The following is a 6,000-nucleotide window of genomic DNA, read 5'->3' as shown; positions in this document are numbered from 1 at the left end:
TCTGTACCATGTAAAGTGTGATGATTTCACACATAGCTATATGAGTCTTGTATATGCATGTGAAATGTCATGGTTGAAAACTGCAGTGCATGTCTATAATTGGGAGTACATGGATAATACTTTGCATACCCAACACGAATAATAATTAGTAATACTTTGGATTATTTGTGCTAGTTTAAAAAGACATCCACCTTTCCCATAGGAAAAACCAAGGATGGGGAGCAGAAGTGAGTCTAGGAAGGTAACTTACGGGTCTTGTTAACTTTCTTTTCCAGCAAAACAAAGAGTGATAACAAAAGAGAATGCATTTTGAATTTTTTTCTTGTTAGTTTTTTTATCCCGGGAGTCGGAATAGAGTATCCTACAGCTACAAAAAACAGGGCAACCCCACACTAGAGACGTCTTTCCTCGCATCTGTTCCACTGTGAGGGTGAGGACCGAAGTTACGTCTCCTTTACCCAGAGTTAGTGAGCTCGGCACAAGCCGCGCATGCGCCTGAGGACGGCCGGGAGGGAAGCAGAGGCGCCGCTCTCCTGTCGCAGTTCAACGGGCGCAGTGCGCCTGCGCGCTGCAGAAGGGAGGAAGGCGGGGCCGCGTGTTTGGAGCGGCTCACTATTTGGCAGGAAGGCGCGGAGGCCTCTCTTCTGGCAGCGGCGCCCGCGCAGGCGAAGGGAGGCTCTCAATGTGGCAGGGGAGAGGAGGGCTAAGCAGCGGCGGAGAAGGAGGGGGCCAAGCGAGACAAGGGGAGCCGCAGCAACTGCCGCCGCCGCCGACGAGCTGAGCGGCCTGGCCGGGCCAGCGGGGGTGGCGAAGCCTCTGCAGCACTGGCACCCCCGCAGACGCCGCCCCCCCTCCGGGCACCTCACGCCCGCCCGGGTGGAGGAGGTGGCGGCCAAGAAGGAGGCTCGGGCAGCAGGTGAGAGAGCGGGAGCGGGGAGGGAGGGGAGGGGGAGCTGCCGCGCCGCCCTTGGCCTGGCCTGTCAGTACCGGCCACAACCGGAGGGAGTCGCTGTGGGGGAGCCGGCGCCGCCGCCGCTCCCTTCTCCCTCCCTCCCCTGGGGCTGGCGTTATTTATTATTCATTCGCAGCGGCCCAGCGCTGCTCCTCCCCCCGTCTTTCTCTTCTTCCCCCCCCCGGAAGCTGTTGCCAGAAGGGGGGAGGGCGAGAGGCCAGAGGGGAACCCTCCGTAACCTGGAGGGGGAGTGGGGCAGACCCTGCCCGCCTCTGACTGCTCCTCCTCTGGGGGAGGGGACGAGAGGGAGGCGCCAGGCTCTGTCCATTCTTCCTCAGCCCATTCTCAGCCCCCCCACCCGAAAAACCATTGCGCCTGAACGTTCTGGATCCTTCCCGCTATTGTGTGTCAAGTTGGGGCCCCTGCAAGGGTGCCCGCATCCCCAGTTCTTCTCCCCCTCTGCTCCCTTCACCTCCCAATATTCACTGGAATTGAAGATTTACCTCAGCGCTACTTAAGAATTGGGAGGGGGATTGTTGATAGTGATGTGTGAGAGATTGTGCTTCTCCCTCCCCAATTACTACATGGACGAAAGTAGCATACACACAACATAGTTCCTCTTGCAGCTGTTGTGTGTGTGTGCGCGGGTGCGCGCGCGCGCGCGTGTCAGGCTTTGCTGGGTTCCTTTGTCTGCTGTTGCTGCTTGTCTCTCCTCCCTCCTTTCTCCTGCTTCTCTCCCTTCCTCCTTGTCTCATTCCTTCCCCCTCCCTCTTCCCCTCCCCCACCATCCTCCCTCCTTTCTCTTCCCTCAGACTTCAAGAGCTGCTGCAGCTGCAGGTTTGTAAATACTGTACCCACACATCACACAAGCAAAACATGGCTGACGCTGTCCCTCATCCTCCCTCAAGCTCATTTTGTCTCTGTTTTTTAATCTTTCATCTTCTACTCTCTTTCTGCTTTATTTTTCTTTTCTCCCTCCCTCCCCAAAGGGAGAAAAGGCTGTGTGCGTGGGGGGGGGGGTATAAAACCAAGAGTACAGCTTTTTGCTCTGAAGGTGTCTCCTTTTGATTTGTTACGTACATTACAATGAACTTAGCCGTGTTAGTCTGTGGTAGCATCTGACGAAGAGAACTTGATTCTCGAAAGCTTATGCTACAATAAAATTGGTTAGTCTTAAAGGTGCTACTGGACTCTTTTTGATATTACAATGAACTGAAAGTCCAAAAGATTCTGGAAGCTTAGTGAGGCCTTGTTGAGGGGGAGGGGGTGGCAAGTAGGGCGACCTCTACTGAGAGACTTGACTGGAATGTGCGTATCTATCTTCCTAGTCATGGGGGAAGGGAGGCTGATGCACCAAAATGTTGGCGATGATTAAATAGGTATTACCCGAGCAGAATGCTCAGGGCCATTTCTTTTATTTTGGGATGTGGCTCATTACCTGATACTAGACAGTGTGTTAGCTCTGAACAGGGTGGCAAAACTATGCAGTTTTCCAGCCTGTTTCACCTCTCCAGTGCAATGCTAGTATCTTAAAATGATGTGCTTTGAGAAATGAAGTTCAAAAAATATTTAATTATCATACAGTTTGGTTTCTTAAATTAATAGAGATCTGATCATGGCTGTACTATTTGTATGCAATGAAAGGCTCTTTTTTATTATTTTTAATTTAAAGAATGCACGCATTTGAGATTCTTTGGTAAACCCGAGTTTGGTAGCAAAAAAAAGACTATGCATAGTATAAGTCACACCCTATACAGACTTTTACCCCCAAGTTCTTTGTTAACTATCAGCACCCCCTTCAGGCTTCTACCAAAACTTTAGAAAACAGTTTTAAGCTACACAAATACAAATCCTTAGTTGACAGAGGTATCTTTTCTTTTTGTTGCACATTTTTCTGTTGTAAAATGACCTTGAAGATAAACGGCAACTATCTTTAAAGGATGATAGAGTGTAGGAGTTTCTCTCTGATTCTCTGCTGCCTGTGAGTGCTTACAATGGCTAAAAAGCAAACTGGTTTGTTTTTGTACTCTTACAGATTTTATTTGGAGGATATTGCTAATGTGTAAAATCAGTCTACATGTTAATCTTTTATCGCAGCGTATACATACTGTCTTGTATTTTTGCAATTTAATTATCCATGAAGTAAGTTTTTACTATTTTTACAATTTAGAACTCATTTCTTAAATTCTTGATTGTAAAAAAAAAAATCACCTTAATTCTAGGATAGGAATAATTTTTAGTCAGTATCATGTAATGTGTTAATATGGATGTTAGTTTTTAGGTATACATGCAAGATAAAAGTTAGTGAAATAAAGTCACGCTTGGTCTGCTAAAATGTTAGACAGATCAGGCTCTACACACCAGTGGGTCCAACATGAAAGGGGCTTAAAGGCTAGTGGCTACAGTATGAAGCTTCTGGTTTGTTGGCCGCTGTGTTCTTTCCTTGGTGTTCTTTTAACAGTAGTATCAACCACTTGTTGAGAACAACAGAATCCCTACTATTTGTTTTTCTTTCCAAATCTGCGAGCCCACCAAAATATGATGAACTCTGTGATGGCACCACCATTGTCCTGAAAGTGGTTTGCCTATCTTTGTCACTTTCAATTTAGAAATGGGCTATTCAGCTTTTTCAACAAGCATTGAAGGGATATGTTCAGCATGTTGCTTGTGTTGTTGCTTGTGTAATGTTGACTCTTGAGGAAACTGTTAGCTTTTAACTTGAATTTTTTTAAAAAAAATAGTTGTAGCAGTCTGCTTATATACTGCCCTTCTGGACAGATTAGTACCGCACTCAGGGTAGTGAACAGTGGTTATTACCTCCACAATACAGCTGTGGAGCTGGGCCTGAGAGGAGTGGCTTACCCAGGGCCACCTAGAGAGTTTATGGCAGTAGTGGGAGTTGAACTAGCAGAATGCTGATTTGCTACCCAGCCACTTAACCACTATGCTTCAGCAACTCTCAATTATTAGTAAACCCCTTTGGGAGAAGATGAATGGATTACAGGTTAAAATAAATTAAAATTGTAGGCAAGCGGGTGCCAATGTATGGTTCATTGGAAGTATATGGATGGGTCAGGTGGGGAAAATGTTTAATGACAACCTCTTTTGTTTCCACTGGCACAAACTGTTCCTCTTCTTGAAATGGTGGGAATGGAACCTTGGTTGGGAGGGCAAGGAAGGCATTCAAACATCAACCTGATGTGTGTTTGACCTTTGATTACCCAGAAACTAGTAGGTCCCATATGTGCATGGCCCAAGGGTGTCCTTAGTGTGGGACAGTTAGATGTGGGTTTGAGTTCTATGCTTGTCCGTTGTGGGGAAGGCAGTCTTAATTACCAAGGCCAATTAATTTCTTTCAAGCAAAAAGTTTGCCTATTGGACTGTTTTGTGAATGAGCATGTTAGACCCCAGTCCTATGTGCACCTCTTAGATTGAAGTATTAATCTGATCCTGAGCACAAAAAATTTGAAGCCACAAGGGGGAATTTTTTGCTCCATTTTTCATGGAAAAAAACTAGAAATTTTGTGGGAAATTGCATTATATGCAATACTTACTGTCCCATTAAACTTAAACGTTTTTTACTGTTTTATCAACATAAAGTGCATACTTTATAATCTACATCGCATATAAAATTGCAATATTTGACATGTTTATGGAATTAGTTATAAATGCCTTAGTTTTCTACAATCAAAATTATAATTATGCCCAACACTTGAGAGAAAACTGCAGGCTGATGCACGCTGTGCTACCTTAGCGCATGTATCTTAATTTTTGCTACCTGAAAAGTAGAAAGGTAGGAGCTAAACAGAAAAGACAAGCTTTGTGATAAATACCCTAAACTATATTATTTGGTCAGAAAAAGGGTCACACACAATAAAACTAATAGCATATCTGATATGTAGTTAAACTTTATAAAATTAAAGCATCAGACCAGTAGTGTAGTATTAGCATGCACATTATAGAGCTTTAATTATGCATAAAATTAGTCACAGTTAAAAGTATCAGCTCCTCAATTCTCTAATTAGAATAAACTTCTGAAACTTCTTATTCTGAGCCTTCAATTTTATCTTCATGCAGCTCTTTGGAAAACTTAATGTTTTCTCAAATTGAAACAGTTTCTCTGCTCTTTCACACTTTCTAGGTGTAGAAATGCACCTTGGATGTATGAGTTGTATATGTTTTCCTCATGCCCACCTTGTCTTTAAAAGCATTTAACTAAGTATAATAATAATATTTGATTTATATTATTATTATTATTATTTATTACATTTCTAACCCACCCTTCCCGCAAGCGGGCTCAGGGCAAGGTACAGCAGCTATAAAAATACAATACAAATATTAAAAACAATTCATAAAACAACAGTTCATCATAAAATCAACAAACAGATAATAACTGTCCCAAGATGGGGTCAGTTCCAGCCTTTCTGGACAACTTAATGCCACACTCAGAGCGGTTTACAAAGTGTGTTGTTATTATCCTCGGGACAATCACCCTGTGAAGTGGGTGGAGCTGAGAGAGCTCCGAGAGAGTTGTGACTGACTCAGGGTCACCCAACTGGCTTCAGGCAGTGGAGTGGGGAATCAGACCCGGTTTTCCAGGTTAGAGTCCTGCCACTCTTAACCACTATACCAAACTGGTTCTCAATGCAGAAACAGCAAATCCACCAATCTTGCCATTGACATTCCCAGTAGATGTTTATTATGACAAGAAAGAAATTCTAAAAGAGAAAATATTTCATAGGAGTTTTTTCAGTACTCCCTCAAACTTCCAAAATTTTCTTTTAGAAAAACTGAAGAAAAGGCCTTGGGAAAAGACAAAACTCATTTTTGTCTGATTTTTTCCTCCCCTGCCCCCAAACGGTCTTATCTCTACTTAAGTCACATTGTACCAAGTTACATGTGCCTAGTATTATAACCGTAGTTATCCATTCTTTTGAAGAAGTTAGCATTATATGTTTTTGGTGGTGATTCTTCTGTCTGATAAGCACTTTGGGTCAGTGCTCTGGACTATTGCTACCAACTTGTAAAACTTCTAGAATTGTGTATGG

General features: G+C 43.8%; 1 protein-coding gene across 2 annotated transcripts in view; it reads left to right on the top strand.

The window, feature by feature from the left end:
• Positions 1-703: 703 nt before the first annotated feature.
• The window catches only part of SPIN1 (spindlin 1), a 59,302-nt gene continuing 54,005 nt past the window's right edge, over positions 704-6,000 (top strand). For both annotated transcript variants that reach the window (XM_054986591.1, XM_054986593.1), the window contains exon 1: positions 704-916. The gene's annotated coding sequence lies outside the window, so the exon portion shown is untranslated. The remainder of the gene's footprint in view (positions 917-6,000) is intronic.

The sequence above is a fragment of the Eublepharis macularius genome, chromosome 8, assembly GCF_028583425.1.
Source record: "Eublepharis macularius isolate TG4126 chromosome 8, MPM_Emac_v1.0, whole genome shotgun sequence".
Classification (NCBI taxonomy): Eukaryota; Metazoa; Chordata; class Lepidosauria; order Squamata; family Eublepharidae; genus Eublepharis; species Eublepharis macularius.
Note: the sequence above shows the minus strand (reverse complement) of the source record. Positions and strands in the feature narration are given on the sequence as shown.